This window comes from Felis catus, chromosome A2 (assembly GCF_018350175.1).
Source record: "Felis catus isolate Fca126 chromosome A2, F.catus_Fca126_mat1.0, whole genome shotgun sequence".
Classification (NCBI taxonomy): Eukaryota; Metazoa; Chordata; class Mammalia; order Carnivora; family Felidae; genus Felis; species Felis catus.
The window spans coordinates 152,287,912-152,306,502 of NC_058369.1; the positions used below are offsets into that span (position 1 = coordinate 152,287,912).

At 39.5% G+C, this 18,591-nt stretch overlaps 1 long non-coding RNA gene across 5 annotated transcripts in view; it reads left to right on the plus strand.

Moving 5' to 3' along the window:
- Nucleotides 1–18,591, plus strand: part of LOC109497635 — a 132,452-nt gene that overhangs the window by 87,132 nt on the left and 26,729 nt on the right. The gene's annotated exons all lie outside the window — the stretch shown is intronic.

An 18,591-nucleotide genomic window follows, 5' to 3' on the forward strand; every position in this document is an offset into this window, starting at 1 on the left:
TACTTATCTCTCCCCTACTAAATTTTCCTTCTCAAATTGATTAGGTAGCCAGAACATGGTCAGATACTTTGATAATGACACAGTCTCTACCTACATTTTCTATGCAACTTTATGTAGCTCATATACTGTAAGAAGTGTCATTCCAGTCTTGAAGATATTTCTTGACATATAAGAACTCTCCTCTCCCTACTTACCATCTTGAAGTCTCTCTGGTCTCTACTCTCATAAAATGTGAGAAGAGGCTTCTTCCAGAAGGTTATTAAAGTTTGTTTTGCAGTCCACTGGTTGGGACTGAGGTTTCCTGGTAATTTAATTTTGATGTGTTTCCTAACTTGGGTTTAATTCTATTCATCCCAATAGATGTCAGAGTAAAGAGGTACTTATTACTATGAATATGTATTGTAGTACTATGAAGTTGATGGTATTTTAAATAATTTAATACAGAGCATTTCTACTGGAATAATTTTAATGACCCATATCAACTATAGAAATTTCCAAAACAGTTACATGAAATAGAAGTATCACTTGGAAAAGGCAAGCTGTGCACTAGAAGTTATCCCATGGGGCCACATTACATTGACTAATATTTCATTGGTTCAGGGGCTGACCCAACTGACTCTAAGACTGAATTATCAGCATACTAATAAGGGATACATATGGCAGACTGAACTCCTATTAATCATGTTAGAGAGCTGAAATATAAAATCATGACCCCCAACGTATTAATTATAGCAATGAAAATAACTATATCTCATGCTGCAATACTCACTTTGACATGGCATTGATTTTCTTCCTGTATGTAGACCTAAATGGGGTATTTTCTCAGTGAGGTCAGTCTTGTCAAATCAGTGGGTTTGGGTGTGGAAGGTGTTACTGCTTACGTTTTCCCTTCCTGAGCATGCTCATACGGCATTACAGTGTGGGCCGCTGCAATCCTCCTTTCCCTGTGCTGACCATCCTTTTTCATCACCCCACTCCCTAGACTCCTAGTTCTGATCAGCGCACCCTGTGTGACATCCATCTTGTACCCCTCGATCCCTTGAACTTGTAGGCATTCTTTTAAAGTTGCCTTTGCATGTGACCTATTAAATGCTAATTTTGTAGATTCACTTTCAGATGATGAGACCATTCTTTTTAAAATACATTTTCAAATTCTTGGAGACTGCCTTTCTGTAGACTCCAACTACTGATAATAGGTGAAAATGATTTTACGTAACTGATTAGAAATAAGAAATATGGTAACTTAAAGTATGAAAAGAGAAACCTAATTAGGAATTATGAAGCAAAGTTCATGACAGCCATTAAGGAAGCTGAGTTCAAGGTAGATGTCAGAAAAAACATCTTCATGATTCTTTGGAAGAATGTGACTTCTTTTGAGAACCGCAATTTATCACCAAAACTAGACAAAAGACAGTAGAGTATAAAAAGTTAGAAACCCATATTAAAACAGTTTTCCCACCCTACTATTAATTTTTAATGAGAAAAATAAATACATCTCAAGCTATAATAATCACTTTGACATGGAATTAATTTATCTCTTCTGTAGAGATTAATATCTATTTTTTCAGACTAAACTAACTTTATCCATCACATTGACAGTAGCTGTGGGCTCCTTAAAGTCTGATAGATAACATGGGCCAGCAGAGCCCAGGGGACCATCTAGAGTCATATTTCAGAGAAGAAATATTCCTGGCAAGGGAAAGAATCTTAGCATAGAAAGTGGGCATTAAAAAATAAAGACAGGCATTGGGAGGAAAAATAAAGAATATCATCATTCACCTAGAATTCCATTTAATGTTTGAAGGGAATTTTCATTTTTTTCTCAGATGCTCTGGTATCCTCTAGACTAAAATACCTTATCAACATAGTCAAGTACAGCAGCACAGGGCAAATAATCTTTAGCAGTCCTGAAATTCAAGCTACCTAAATTTTTATTTATTTATTTACTCCCTTATTACTTACTTATGTATCTTTCTCTTCCTTTCTTTTTCCCCCAATTTTACTATATAAAGGCCTAATCTCAAGAGTGGAAATACTATCATGTATTTTGAAGAATCTGAGATAGAACTAATCAACCATCTAAAGAAACAAATAATTACAAAGGAGCAATTAATACAAAGGTTATGAAAACTTCTCAAGCTTCCTTCCTTCGACATTATATTTATTTTCCCTGATTTTTAAAAATTATTATTTTGAGTCAAGGGAACTTTGGATTTTAGCTACTTTGTCTCTCTCTTTTTAAAAACTGCAGGGTGATGGGTATAACTCGTTATACTTTACCTGTTGGGATCCACACTGGGTGTTGTAGGGAAACCAATTTCACAATAAATTATATTTCATAAAAAAATAAAACAAACTCCGTTTAAAGATTAAAAAATAAATAAATAAATAAATAAATAAACAAACAAACAAACAAACAAACTGCCATCCACAACAGGTAAAGATGCTGGGAAGGTAAGTTTCTTTCCTATTCGTATAGTATGAAATTATATAAAAAATGGTCAAGTTTATATTCATGTCTTGAGAAAATTGAGAAGTTTAGCAATACCAGGCATTGACAAAAACAGAGCAATGGAAACTCCCGTGCTCTACCAGGCGGGTGTAAATTTTGTAAAACAAATCTGCAAGAATTTAGTTGCTTCAGAATCCCATGGGCCGGATACGCAATTCTTCCCCTGGGGTTTGCAACAGCTGCCTTTTTCCCCCACCGCTGCCACACATGACTCAATGACGTAGTATGTGCTAGATCCTAAGGCTCAAGTTCCAGGGCTGCTTGCGCCACAACCCCGGAGTCCTTTCCCTGAGTCCTTTTCTAATTAAGGTCCCGCTCAATGTTGACGGTTGTGTGTCACCTGGAAGACGGGCCAGGGCAGTGTGGGGTGTATTATCTCCACGACCCAAAGAGGCCAACCAGGCCCTGTGCTTTCTTTGTGGTAGCTGATGTAAGGTGCCGCAGTTCCAGTCTTTTACTTTAGAATGGTAGATATCCCAGAAGCCCCCTCCCAGTGGACCCCTAAAAATGCCACCAAAGTGTCACTTCCCTAAATTTTCATACGACTCACCTTTCACTCTCTGGAGCGTGAGTGGCTTACCAAAGTCTCCCACATACAAGCCACCTCTTGTTCGTCCTGCCTAATTGCCATGGTATCACTGACCTAGTAGATGGCTTTGATTTTTGTGGGATGTCCAGGGGGCCCCGGTCAGACTACATCATGACAGAGAATGGGAGTGTTAATTCAGTTCTGCAGCAAAACTATGACTGAACTGTGTCGAACCCACAAATGCAAACGGTTTCTGATTCTCCTTTTCTAACTGGAATCGTAAAGAATACATTGGCCAAAGCAGCGACTGCCTACAATGTAACCGTGGGCATCATTTGTCTGCTCTGACAGTGATATTAGGTCTGGCACAGCAGCATTAGCTGGGGCTGTTCCTTAGTGAAACTCGCAGTAGCCTACAGTAGTTTTTCAAAATCCTGTCGGGTTTTTTTCAGGAGCCATACTTTCAAGTTAAAGAGCGGTTGGTTAAGTACCACTACCCACTGTATATATGTGTGTGTATATATATATAATATATATATGTTTTGGTTTTTTTTTTTTGAGACAGAGACTGAGCATGATCAGGGGAGGAGCAGAGAGAGAGGGAGACACAGAATCCAAGGTAGGCTCCAGCCTCTGAGCAGTCAGCGCAGAGCCCCAGGCGGGGCTTGAACTCACAAACTGTGAAGATCTCTAGGTATCAATGTCGAGTCAGGTGCCTTGTCAGGACGTCTCAAAATGTTTAGGTACTCTCTTGTCCCCAGGGTAAAGTCAACCTTTTAAGTATCCACAGATCCATTTGGGGAAGGAATGAAGGAATCATTATAGTATTTTCTTGCCACAGTATTGAAGAGTCTCTTCTTCTAGTAACCTGGATGTTTCCAGTACTGGGTTCTGCATATTAAAATTAGCTCAGATTTAATAACTAAACAAGGAATCACAATTCCTTTGCGGGCGAACACCCCTCAGCCTCCTGCTTTTCTGTTCTTACCTTTTCCTGATTGTAGATGTTTAGCATCATCCTTGTTGGCTGCCTCACCTTCCATCTTATCTCTAGGAAGACCAGACTCCATTATTATCTCTCAGACTGCCTCACAGTGAAGTCCAGTTGGCTGTCCCTCCAGCCTTGCCAGTTATTAAAGGAATTGCAGCCCCCCCCCCCCCCAGGCTACTGGCTTTTAAGCATTGACAGCTGATTACTTGGGAGCTTCAACCTCCCCTTGGTATTAACCAACCCAGTCTGTGACCATGCTAAATCTGGTACCTTACATGTCTCGGAATTCAGTGCTAAAATTCCACAGGTATTGTCCACAAGCTCACACGTTAGCTGAGATTTTAAAAAGCCATTCCAAAGTTCTACTGAGCCCGCAGCTTCCAACAATGCTGTATGTCTCAGGGCCAGTGGATCCTGTGGGCGCTGGATTATTGCAATGCCTTTTTTCTTTCTTCCTTTTTTTTTTTTTTTTTTTTTTTTTTTTTTTTTTTTTTGCTGTAAAATGGGCCCTTGTATGAGGCGTATTCTGAGGTTGTAGTAATTCTGGCACTCTGTGAGCCCTTGCACAATGAGGGTGGCCGAAAAAATAAGCTCATATCTAAAATGTGAATCTAGGGGCACCTGGGTGGCTCAGTGGGTTAAGCGTCCAAGTTCAGCTCAGGTCATGATCTCATGGTTCATGAGTTCAAACTCCGTGTCAGGCTCTGTACTGACAGCTCAGAGCCTGGAGCCTGCTTCAGATTCTGTCTCTCCCTCTTTCTCTGCCCCTCACCTGCTCATGCTCTGCCCCTCTCTCAAAAATAAATGAACATTAAAAAAATTTTTTTTAATGTGAATCCCAATAAGGATAACTTGGTTACGCCCTCCAGAATGCAGCATTCCAATCTTATCTGACTGCAGATAAGAGCTGCTGTATATATGTGTACACAGAGAATATTTTGGAAGAATACATATAAAAACGTTACATTATCTCAAGAAAATGTTGGAGGGTTATTTTTTCCTAATATATTTTAATTTTGTTAGATTTATTTTTAAAAATGTGAAGAGAGGGGCGCCTGGGTGGCGCAGTCGGTTAAGCGTCCGACTTCAGCCAGGTCACGATCTCGCGGTCCGGGAGTTCGAGCCCCGCGTCGGGCTCTGGGCTGATGGCTCGGAGCCTGGAGCCTGCTTCCGATTCTGTGTCTCCCTCTCTCTCTGCCCCTCCCCCGTTCATGCTCTGTCTCTCTCTGTCCCAAAAATAAATAAACGTTGAAAAAAAAATTAAAAAAAATGTGAAGAGAGCTACTATGAAGAATCTAACAAATGTTTATAATGTGTTTATAATTTTTAGGTAGTTTTTCCTTGTCTTATTTCCCTAGTTTACAATTCCTGAGTTAAGCTGGTAAAGAAATCATTGCTTGTGTTATAATAGGAATTTCATGATTTTGCCTCATCATTGAAGGGAAGATAATTCCTTTATATTTAGAAAAAGAGAACAAAATATGTTTATAACAAAGTACAGTGAGCGAAAATACAATAGGAAATATAAGGGGCCAAAACTTAGAGGCCTATAAAAATGTGTAAGTTACTCCTCAGGTACAACTGAATGTTGGTATTTGTATATTTCACCTCTATAGAAGGGCATTGGGAGATTCATCTTCTTATCTTGTGTTTTATGGCTGTTACTCAACTTAATAACTTCCAGAAGTAATTTACATACAAATAGCAGACTGGTATTCCAGTGGTCCTTATTTAAATATGGCTAAATATTATAATACATATTGGTATAACTTTGAGTTTATACAATTTCTGTTGTATATAATGGTGGGTAGAAAGTGGCTACAATGTAACTCTTGATACAATTTGTTATTTAGTACTATTGTTGGACAAGTTATTAGCCTCTCTGAATCTTAGTTTAACAATGAAATGAAAGCGTTAATAGCCCCCATCTCTCAGAATTGTTATGATAATGAAAGAGATAATCCTCAATAAGCACCTACAGCAGTGTTTTATATGTAGTAGGCACTCAGTTAATCTAAGTGATTAATATTGCTTTCAAAAAGTTCTGTTTTCAAGTCCATTATAGGATTTGATCTATAGGAAAGGAAAGTTAATAGTATCTACCCAGCACAAATTGCCATATCTGCAAATGTGTATAATACATAGTTGTAACTACTAACTTTACCTCCATTAAAAGAAGTTGAGCCCAAGAAATGTTGAGCCCAGAAGTGCGTATTGAGCAATGAGATGTTAAAGTATAAGAGTGTTAGGTAGTGAATGGATTTTGAATCTAGTCTGGACAGAGATATAACAAACATGAACAAATCAGTGTATAAGCTAAAGAATTGGGAGAGAAGACCATGGTTCCGCTCTTGCAATGAAGTCTGACATTGCAAACAGAGGAACCATAGGGACACAGCACCAGGGAGAGAATAAAGTGGTGTATTTCCGTTTGGCAGGAAGGACAGGCAGCCCAGTGTTTGGGAAGAAAGGCAGACCCTAGCCTGATAAAATAGTGAAAAGGGCCCTTTAGGAAAGAATTGACATCAGACTTGTAGCAATACTGCAGGCTTGCCTGGGATTGTGACTTCCAGTGGAATAGGGTTCTTAACTAAAGGGTACCTGAAGTAGATTTGGGGATCCATGACTTTAAACAGGAAAAAAAAATCATGTTTATTTTCACACATCTCAGCAGAAATAGGACATTTTCTTCCGTTGCAAATGTGGGCAACAAACCACAACAGTATTAATAGTGTTTGTGACTTTGTCACCAATAGAGACCACAGATAGTCTCATCATGTCACAACTTTGCAGACATTTACAAACACTATTTATATGTATCACCTTAGTGATTTGACTGAAGTCTAGATCCAGTTATCTAATGTGTAAATAGTGAAGCAAACTATTTGTATATCAAACATTTTTCTTAGTATAGCTACTCTGTATTTCAGTTTAATTGGAATCATTTATAATCCAAAGTAATTTATTTTGTAAACATTTATTCATTTTAAGAGAGAGAGAGAGTGAGGGAGGGAGGGACAGGGAGAGAGGGAGGATGTCAGCACAGAGCCCAATGCTGGGCTTGAACCCAGGAACTGTGAGATCATGACCTGAGCCACCCAGGCACCCAATAATGTAATTTATTTTAAGTATAAAAACACAGTTCTGTGAAGGGATCCATAGGCTTCTCTAGCCTCCCAAAGGAGTTCCCCACCTCTTTATCCCATGAGTTCTCCACCAGTCGCCTGGTAAAGGGCTCCATCTGTTAGCTTTCTGCAGGATTCTTATGCGATTGATAGCTGGGACAGTTCCTATTGTTGTCTGTGTGGATAAAATAAGCAGTTGTCACATCACCTCTCCTACTTTTTCCTTTTCTGTCCCCTGCGCCCATTCTCTTCCATTTAAATGAATTCCCCTCTCTTAGCACACTCTTGGAGATGAAAGGGATAACTTCAAGCAGGTAGGGATTCAAGCAGAAGGGCTTAAATCTGGAAGCAGAGATCTCCACACATGGATGGGAGCTGCTGAAAGGGAGGAGAGGAGGGGGAAGAGGAGAGGAGGGGGAAGAGGAGAGGAGGGGGAAGGCGAGAGGAGGGGGAAGGCGAGAGGAGGGGGAAGGCGAGAGGAGGGGGAAGGCGAGAGGAGGGGGAAGGCGAGAGGAGGGGGAAGGCGAGAGGAGGGGGAAGGCGAGAGGAGGGGGAAGGCGAGAGGAGGGGGAAGGCGAGAGGAGGGGGAAGGCGAGAGGAGGGGGAAGGCGAGAGGAGGGGGAAGAGGAGAGCAGAGGAGAGGAGAAGAGAAAAAGATAATGGGAGAGGAGATAAAGTTGCAGATGTTAGGAGGGAGAGTCCGGCCCAGCAGACATAACCCATAACTCAGCATCCAGAAGATCTAGGCATATGCCACAGGTTGGCCAGAAGCCAGCATCAGGGAAGTCCAGGAAAAACATGAAAATGTGTGCTGAAGTATTGCCCAAAGAATATGGCATAGCAAGTACTCTAAGATCAGGCAAAATGCAGACATGTACCCTGACGCACATCAGACAAGTCTGTCCAGATGTGGTAAGAGATTGAGAGCAGAGCTCCATCTGGGATGGTGATGGTTCGGTTGGGGGTTGAGGGTTGAGAGAGAAAAAACAGAGCCTAGTCTTGTAAAGGCTAGGGCTGACTTCAAGGAAGTTAGTTAAGGACATGGTGGAAAGGCCTAATAACTTGAGGAGGCTTTATCTCAGGTATAAGGCATGATCCTGTATCTTCCATGTGGAACACAATGTGGCAAAAAAGCGAGACTGGCTTGATGCTGAATATCCTACTGTTGAATCAGAGGACAGTTCAGGAGGCTCATACTGGGATTAAGTCTGCTGGTCAAGGTGACCTCATTTATGCTAATAGGAACGGAGGGCTGTGGAGGCAGAGAACCAGAAAGTTTCTGACAACCGGCCAGCTCTCTAAACCTTATTCAGTAAGGAATCGATATGTGACATTAGGCATCCAAAACATGAAGCAAAATGTGTTATTAAATCTGATCTCCTTGGATCACAAAGAAAATAACAAGGCAACAGTGGTAGAAGAGAGAAAAAAAAAATAATCAAGAGAAAATGACTAGGTGGCCAGAGGCAAAATGTATGACAGATGCAAATGGCCTTCATTATTTCTCAGTTGGAAAATTCCAATAACTTCCTGAATTGTCTCTCCATCTTAAGTGCTTTGCTGTTCCAATGTATCTTATAAACCACTTCCAGGTTACAGACTAAAATCCTTCAGTGTCGGCCCTGATACGCCAGTCTTCTCCTAAAAACACTAGTAACCCTTTGTTGTCTGACAGGCTTCTTTGCTTCCCCTTCACATTTCTGCACAACATGGTCCCAGTCCATGTCAATGCTTATTTCCTAGTATTCCTTATTTTTAATAGTTTAATATTAAACATACTGAAATAATGTTTAAATGCTTCATTTTTTTTTTTTGAGGAATTTTTTTTTTTTTTTTTTTTTTTTTTTTTTAGAGAGAGGGAGAGTGCAAGGAGGGGAGGGGCAGAGGGAGAGAGAGAATCTTAAGCAGGCTCCATGCTCCACACTGAGGCCGACAAGGGGCTCGATCCCACAACTCTGGGATCGTGACCTGAGCGGAAATCAAGAGTCGGGTGCTCAACCGACTGAGCCACCCAGCCGCCACTTAAATGCTTCATTTTTAATATTTTCTTTCTATTTTTGACAAGTATGCCCTTCTTGGAAGAATGGCTCTAGTTCATTTTAGTGTGAATCCGGGAGGCTGCCAATCTAAACACTATGGATTTTTGACAAGACAAGTGCCATGAGGCCCAAGGTAGGCCAACCAGGGTCCTTTTCCCAGGAGGAATGTCCTATGAATGCAAGATCACAGAGGGACCAACAATGATTGGAAATGAGTCGCGTGAGGCGTTCTTAGGCTGCTCAGAATATTTGTGTCTTTTATGGGTTTTTTTTTTTTTTTGATGTCGCTCTGATCCTCTATGCTTCCCTAGCCTCTCCTACTCAGTTCTTTGAGCCACTGACTATCCTTTCACAAAATTTCTTTGCACACGCACTTCCATTTAAGAACAGCAGTTTCTGGGGCGCCTGGGTGGTGCAGTCGGTTAAGCGTCCGACTTCAGCCAGGTCACGATCTCGCGGTCCGTGAGTTTGAGCCCCGCGTCAGGCTCTGGGCTGATGGCTCAGAGCCTGGAGCCTGTTTCCGATTCTGTGTCTCCCTCTCTCTCTGCCCCTCCCCCGTTCATGCTCTGTCTCTCTCTGTCCCAAAAATAAATAAACGTTGAAAAAAAAAATTAAAAAAAAAAAAAAAAAAAGAACAGCAGTTTCTATTGCTTGCCACCAAAGAACACCGAATGACGCAGAAATTGAGTACAAGAGCACAGGGGAGGCTACTAGGTATAGAATAGGGTGCAGACCCCCAGAGGTTATGGAAGTGTATGGAATCAGTTATCAAGCTGAAATGTCATAAAAAGCGATGAGATTGACCTTACCATTCTAAGCTGGGAAATGAAGGGCCCATGATACATAGCGAAAAGCTGGCAAATGAGGTTATTGGTGGGACACTGGGACACTTTTAGGAAACTGAAACTTTCAGAGACAGGTGGCTTTTGCAGTAGACCTGGCTAAATTAAACTGAGGAAATTGAAATCTAGAGTCTTCCTGGCACAAAACATCTCTCGTTACTGTCATAGGACTAGGATTGATAAAAACCAAGGGGGCGCCTGGGTGGCTCAGTCTGTTAAGCAGTTAAGTGCCTGACTTCAAATCAGGTCATGATCTTGTGGTTCATGAGTTCGAGCCCCACGTCGGGCTCTGCTCTGACAGCTCAGAGCCTGGAGCCTGCTTCGGATTCTGTGTCTCCCTCTCTCTCTCTGCCCACCCCCTGCCCCGCTTGTGCTCTGTCTCTTTCTCTCAAAAATAAATACACATAAAAAAAAAAAATACCCAACTCAGGATGGGTCATTCAGCTTGTTAAATTAGATCGGGTCAAGGGAGGACTTTGCGAAGCAATGATGCTGGGCCCGTTCCAGGCCGAAACTTTAAGAAAGCTTGGTGGCTTCCAACTTTGTGCCTTGGAGAATTCTGTGCTGCCAGGTGCAAAGGCTGGCTGCTATGCTGAGTAGACCCTATGGAGGCAGACAGTGCCAGGTAGAAAGAGTGAGGCCTGGAGGCTACATGAGAGAAAAGAAGAGGCCTACCCATCCAAGTGTCCCAGTTGAATCCAGTTTGTCAGCTATTTTCGCAAAGAAGCCAGACCTGAAAGGGAGCCACATTGGACATCCTAGCCCCTCAAGCTGATACCACAGGGAGCAAAAGAACCACACAGATGTGTCCAAGTCAGCCTAATGGAAGGGTCATGAGATGATAAAGTAACTGTTGTTTTAAGCCACAAGGTGGTTTGTTATGGAGCAATATAAAACCAAAACATTACTCGTTGTATTCATGGTCTGGGTCCTCAGCAAGAGTATAAATTCCATGAAAATAGGGGTTCAGGGGGTCCAGTTTGTTCTTTGCTACATCCTTAGCACCTATAACAGAGCTGGGCACTTAATAAACATGTTTAATGAATGAATGCCTAAACTCATTCATCTAAATTACTCACAGCTTGGGGTGTTTGGGTGGCTCAGTCTCACGTTTCATGAGTTCGAGGCCTGCATTAGGCTGTGTCCTCACCACACAGAGCCAGCTTCTGATCTTTAGATCTTCTGTCTCCCTCTTTTTGGCCCTCCCCCACTTGCTTTCTCGCTCTCTCTCTCCCTTTCTCTCTCTCTCTCTCTGAAAAATAAATGTTAAAAAAAATAAATTAGTCATACCGATGGGGTGAAATGTATAATCAGAATTTAAAAGGGGACATACCCAAAGAGATTTTCAGGAATTAACTGATCTATTTTAATCTATATAAGTTATATAGAATACCATTTCTTCAAACAGATTTAGGAGATGCATTTCATAGGAGAATGGAATCTGATTTTGGATATGGTTAAATTTCTTGATAAGGATGCATTCACCAGAAAGTCTTCATTCAATGTTCCCAACACTGGTCAAGTTTCCAAGTTTGACTAATACACACCTAAACCAAATGCTCCCCCAAAGAAAATGACCTTAGATGGCCAAGTATCTTTTTGCTTAATATAGAGGGGAAGGAATTTAGAGGTTTCAGAAATGCTTGATGAGAGCATGTATACACATCTTGCCCATTCTCCTCTGGGCCACAACCCAGAATAGGTCCCTGTCATTTCTCCCTTTATCCTTGGTACCAGACAGGAGTTGGTAAATCTCTAAAGAAATTGGTAAGAGTTTTAATTATTAGCTATGACTGTCTTAAAAGCATACAGCTTTTGGATTTAGAAGTCAAAGATTCATACGACTAATTGTGAGCATCTCAATTTGTTGGTCATTCATAGTAACTCTAGTAAACCTGTGTAATTCTCAAAGATTACTTTATCCTCTGTTTGACAGATCTGACAATCAAAAGAAAGAGGAAAAAAATAATTGTCTATGGTTATTTTATGTGACCTTTGTTACTAAGGGAAACTAATAAATGGGTACAATCACTATATCTGCTGCGTAGTCTCTAGGAGAATCCCTCCATTTCCAGGAGTTGAGGGATATGATGCCAGGATTTTTCATTTTCATTCCCTAATGTAAAGTGTAGGCCTCCATGCATGTTTTCAGAAAACAAAAGAAAATATGCGGTGATAATCTAGACACAGAAGCACCCTAGCCAACCCCATGGGTAACTTAATACAGACGTTACAACAGTTACATGCATAGCAAATACAGCAAACAATGCTCTACTTGTTAAGGTTGGCCCCTTAAAAAATCGCTGTACTGAAATCAGATATTGAGAGCTACTTGGCTTTTATTTTTCTTTTCAAATTAAAAAAAATAAACTGTAGGTCTGCATTTCCTTGTGTACAAACACAATGTCCTTGCAGTACATTATTTTATTTGTGACCCTAACAGGATGAGCATTTTACTTTATTTTGGGTGCCTTGCTTAAAGACTGAAAGACTGAGAAGAACAGAAACTAGGGCGGGGGATGGACTGTGAAGACTGAGATACATTTTTCTCTGATTAAGATGTTCCATATCTTTTATTTCCGGGGAAATTCGAGTCTACATAAGTTTGAGGCAGGCATTAATTGCTGGCTGCTCAGAATAACATTATGCCCCTTTCTCTTGATGTAAATGTATTCTAAGACTCTATATCTTCTTTGAAAAGTAGATTGAAAATGCATTTATTTGACAGACTTGGAGCAGTTACTGACGGCTGCTAACGTTTCCAAATGCAGGAAAAAACGCTAACGTTTCCTTCTGCATCCTGTCTGCCTGATTGTGGCAGCCAAGCTTTAATGGGCGCACACAGGAGAAAAACGTGGTGATGTAGGGAAAGACATGGAGAGAATTTTCCACATCCAGAGATGTTGATCTGCTTTTTTTTTTAAGAAGGTTAATGGAAAGAAAGCCCTTTGCTTTATATTCCATTGGAAAATCTCATGACTAAAGGTTGATGATGTTCTAATCTTTATGTTTGAGAACTATTTTTAAACAATTTAATTTGTTTTTTTTTTTTAATTTTTTTTTTTAACGTTTATTTATTTTTGCGACAGAGAGAGACAGAGCATGAACGGGGGAGGGGCAGAGAGAGAGGGAGACACAGAATCGGAAACAGGCTCCAGGCTCTGAGCCATCAGCCCAGAGCCTGACGCCGGACTCGAACTCACGGACCGCGAGATCGTGACCTGGCTGAAGTCGGACGCTTAACCGACTGCGCCACCCAGGCGCCCCTAAACAATTTAATTTGTGAAAGATAGTATTTTCTATTGCCTCATTCAGTGCTTCCTAAAGCATATTTACTTCCGGTTTTCATTTAAAGAAGTTAGAAAACAATTGAAGACTTTCAGGAATATGGAGTCAAGTTACATATTATGAAAAGAAAGTATGTCTCTTATTCCTCCAGAAATAGCTGTCTTCTTGGTGGATGGCAATATAGCCTTTCTTTCCTCAAATAAGGAACCAAAAATGAAATTAATGTTTTTTATCCCACACATCGCCACCACTACTATTTAGTAGAACTTTACTTAGCAGCTATTTAAGAGCATGAAATTGTGTTTCGAGTTCCATTGCTACAGAGTTAACAAGTTAGGGTGTCATTCCAGGAATGAATAAAATTGAAATGTCTTTATCCAAGATCCTCTTTGTTGATATGAAATGAATGCGACAGCATCACATATTCAGGATAAATCAGAAAGTCTGCCAAGAGTACAAGCACAGAGGATGCAGTCACTGAGCTGAGTAAGGACGCATTCTGGAATATTTTCACCAGGGTTTTGGATACGCTGCTTTGCGCCCACCTAATGACCAGAAGGAAAGTTTGTCTTCACTATAAGGCCATTTAAGGGATTGCAACTGTTTTTCCTTTTTCAGATTTTCATCTCATTTTAATACTACTATAGTTAGCATACCTGTTATATTAGTTTCGGGTGTACAATACGGAGATTCAGCACTTTCACATGTCACCCAGTGTTCATTGTGGCAAGTGCCCTTCCCAGTCCCCATCACCTATGTCACCCTTCTGGTCACCACCGGTTTTTTCTCCGTAAGAGTCTGTTTCCCGGTTGGCCTCCCTCTGTCTCTTTTTTTCTTTCCTTTGCTCATTTGTTTTGTTTCTTAAATTCTACATATGAGTGAAATCATACGGTATTTGTCTTTCCCTGACTTACTTTGTTTAGCATTATACTCTCCAGCTCTATCCATGTTGTATGTTAAACATACATGTACACCGTGTACAATATCCTCTGTATGTTGTAGCAAATGGCAGGATTTCATTCTTTTTATGGCTGAGAAATGTTCTATTACACACACACACACACACACACACACACACACACACACACACACACCACCTCTTCTTTATCCACTCATCTATCAATGGAAACTTGGACTGTTCCCATAACTTGGCTATTGTATATAATGCTGCAATATACATAGGGGTGCATGTATCCCTTTGGGTTACTGTTTTTGTATTCTTTGGGTAAATGCCCAGTAGAGTAATTGCTTGATCTTAGAGTAGTTCTGTTTTTAACTTTTTGAGGAACTCCCATACTCTTATCCACAGTGGCTGCAGCAGTTTGCATTCCCACCAGCAGTGCACAAGGGTTCCTTTTACCTTACATCCTCACCAACATTTGTTGTTTGTTGTGTTCTTGATTTTAGCCATTCTGACAGGTATGAGGTGACATCTCATTGTGATTTTGATTGGCATTTCCCTGATGATAAGTGATGTTGAACATCTTTTCGTGTGTCTGTTGGCTATGTGTATGTCTTCTTTAGAGACCTGTCTGTTCCCGTCTTCTGCCCATTTTTTAATTGGATTATTTGTTTTTTGGGTGTTGAGTTATGTAAGTTCCTGATGTATTTTGGATACTAACCCTTTATTGGATACGTCATTTGCAATATCTTCTCCCATTCTGTAGGTTGCCTTTTAGTTTTGTTGATTGTTTCCTTTGCTGTGCAGAAGCTTTTTATTTTGATGTAGTTCTAATAGTTTATTTTTCCTTTGATTTCCCTTGCTTCAGGAGATAGATCTAGAAAAATGTTGCTACTGATGTTAGAGACATTACTGCCTGTGTTCTCTTCCAGAGTTTTTATGGTTTCATGTCTCACATTTGGGTCTTTAATCCATTTAGAGTTTATTTTTGTGTATGGTGTAAGAAAACAGTCCAGTTTGCTCCTTTTGCATGTAGCTGACCAGTTTTCCCAGAACCATTTGTTGGAGCCTTGTCTTCTCCCATTGGATATTCTTTACTGTTTTGCCAAAGATTAATTGACCCTATAATTGTGGGTTTATTTCTGGGTTTTCTTATCTATTCCAATGATCAATTTGTTTTTGTGCCAGTACTATACTGTTTTGATCAGTACAGCTTTGTAATATAACTTGAAGTCTGGAATTATGATACCACCAGCTTTGCTTTTCTTTTTTAAAAATTAACTTGGCTATTTGGGGTCATTTGGGATTCCATACAAATTTCAGGATTGTTTGTTTGTCTTACTTCTATGAAAAATGCTGTTGGTACTTTCGTAGGGATTACATTAAATCTGTAGATTGCTTTGGGTGGTATAGACATTTTAACCATACTTGTTCTTCCAATCTGTGAGCCTGGAGTGTCCTTCCAGTTCTATGTGTCATCTTTAATTTCTTTCATCAGTGTTTTATAGTTTTCAGACTAGAGGTCTTTCACCTCTTTGGTTAGATTTATTACCAGGTATTGTATTATTTTTGCTGCAGTTGTAAATGGTATTATTTTCTTTCCCTTTCTTCTGGCCCATTATTAGTATAGAAATAAAACGTGTTTCTGCACATTTATTTTTGTATCAGGTGACTTGACTGAATTCGTTTAGCAGCTCTAGTAGTTTTTTGGTGGCGTCTTTTGGGTTTCCTACATACGGTATCATGTCATCTGCAAATAGTGAAAGTTTTACTTCTTCCTTTCCAATTTGGATGTCTTCCATTTGTTTTTGTTGTTCGATTGCTGGGGCTAGGACTTCCGGTACTATGCTGAATAAAAGTGATGAGAGTAAATAAACCTCCTTGTTTTGTTCCTGACCTTAGGGAGAAAGCTCTCCGTTTTTCCCCTTTAAGGATGCTGTTAGTTTTTCGTATCTATGGGTTGTTTTCATAATATATGAGTGAGTTTTTCATACATATGTGGGTTTTTCACATAGGGCCTTTATTATGTTGAGGTATGTTCTCTCTAAACTCACTTTGATGAGGGCTTTTATCATGAATAGATGCTGTACATTGTCAAATGCTTTTTCTGCATCTATTGAAATTATCATATGGTTTTTATCCTTTCTTTTATTGATGTGATAGATCACATTGATTGATTTGCAGATACTGAACCATGCTGCATCCTGGGAATAAATCCCATTTGATTGTGGTGAGTGATTTTTTCATTAATTAGTTTATTAATTTATTTGTTATAATTTATTGTCAAACTGGATGGGCATTGAGGAGAGCACTTGTTGGGATGAGCTCTGGGTGTTGCGTGAATGATGTTTTTTAAGGCGTTGCTGGATTCAGTTTGATAGTATTTTGTTGAAGATTTTTCATCTATGTCCATCAGACATAGTGTCTGGTAATTGTTTGTTTGTTTGTGGTGTCTTTATCCGGTTTTGGTAACAGGGCGGTATTTGCTTTGTAGAATGAATTTGGAAGTTTTACTTCTTTTGTTCGGAATAGTTTGAATAGGATCAGTATTAACTCTTCTTTAAATTTTAGGTAGAATTCACCTGTGAAGCTGTTGGGTCCTAGACTTAATTTTTCTTGGGAGTTTTTTGATTACTGATTTAATCTCCTTGCTAGTAATCAGTCTGTTCAGATTTTCTATTTCTTCTTGATTCAGTGTTGGTAGGTTATGTTTCTAGGAATGTATCCATTTCTTCTAGGTTGTCTAATTTATTGGCATATAGTCTTTCATAATATTCTCCTACAATTGTTTGTATTTCTATGGTGTTGGTTGTTATTTCTCCTCATTCATTTGTGATTTTGTTTGAGTCCTTTCTCTCTCTCTCTCTCTCTCTCTCTCTCTCTCTCTCTCTCTCTCGGTGAGTCTGTCTAGAGGCTTATCAATTTTGTTGATCATTTTAGAAAAGAGCTTCTGGTTTCATTGATCTGTTCAATTTTTTTATTTTTGTTTTTTTATCATTTATTTATGCTCTATTCTTTATTATTTACTTCCTTCTGGATTTAGGCTTCATTTCTTGTTCTTTTTCTAGTTCCTTTAGGTGTAGGGTGAGGTTGTTTATTTGAGACTTCTCTTGGTTCCTGAGGTATGCCTGTACTGTTGTCAACTTCCCTCTTAGAACCACCTTTTGCTGCATCCCAAATGTTTTGGGCCATTGCATTTTCATTTTTGTTTTTTTTTTCATGTACTTCTTGATTTCTTTTTTAACTTTTTGGTTGACCCATTCAGTGTTTAGTAGATGTTATTTAACCTCCATGTATTTGTTTTCTTTCCAGGTTTCTTCTTGTGGTTGATTTCTAGTTCCATAATGTTGTGGTCAGAAAAGATGGATGGTATATGACTTTGACCTTTTTGAATTTATTGACTTGTTTGTGGCTTCATATGTGATCTATTCTGGAAAATGTTCCATGTGCACTTGAAAGAATGTGTATGCCACTGTTTTAAGATGGAATATTCTGAATATATTTGTTAACTCCATCGAATCCATGCATTCAAAGCGATGTTTCCTTGTTGATGTTCTGTTTGGATGACCTGTCCATCAATGTAAGTGGGGTGTAAAAGTCGCCTACTATTATTGTAATACTATTGATTAGCTCCTTTATGTTTGTTATTAGCTGCTTTATGTATTTGGGTGCATAGATATTTACAATTGTTATATCTTCTTGTTGGATTGTTCCCTTTTATTATTATATAGTGTCCTTCTTTGTCTCTCTTTACAGATTTTGTTTTAAAAGGCTATTTTTTCTGATAGAAATTTTGCTACTCTAGCTTTTGAAATCCATTTGCATGATTCTCCATCCCCTCACTTTCAATCTGTAGATGTGTTTAGCTCTGAAATAAGTCTCTTGTAGGCAGCATATAGATGAATCTTGCTTTTTTAAAATCTATTCTGTCACCCTATATCTTTTGATGGGAGCATTTAGTCAGTTTACATTCAAAATAATTACTTTTAAATTTTTATTTATTTTGGAGAGAGAGAGAGAGAGAAAGAGAGCAACAGCAGGAGAGAGGCAGAGAGAGAGGGAGACAGAATCCCAAGCAGGCTATGCACTGTCAATGCAGAGCCCGACGCAGGGCTGGAATTCAGAAACCATGAGATCATGACCTGAGCCGAAATCAAGAGTTGGATGCTTAATCAACGGAGCCACCCAGGCACCCCACATTCAAAATAATTATTGATAGATATGTATTTATTGCCATTTTGTTACTTGTTTTTGCAGTTTTTCTCTGATCCTTTTTCTCTCTTTCATGGTTTGCTGGTTTTATTGATATACTTGGATTCCTTCCTAGTTTTGCGTATCACTTTTTTTTTTTTTACTTGTAGTTA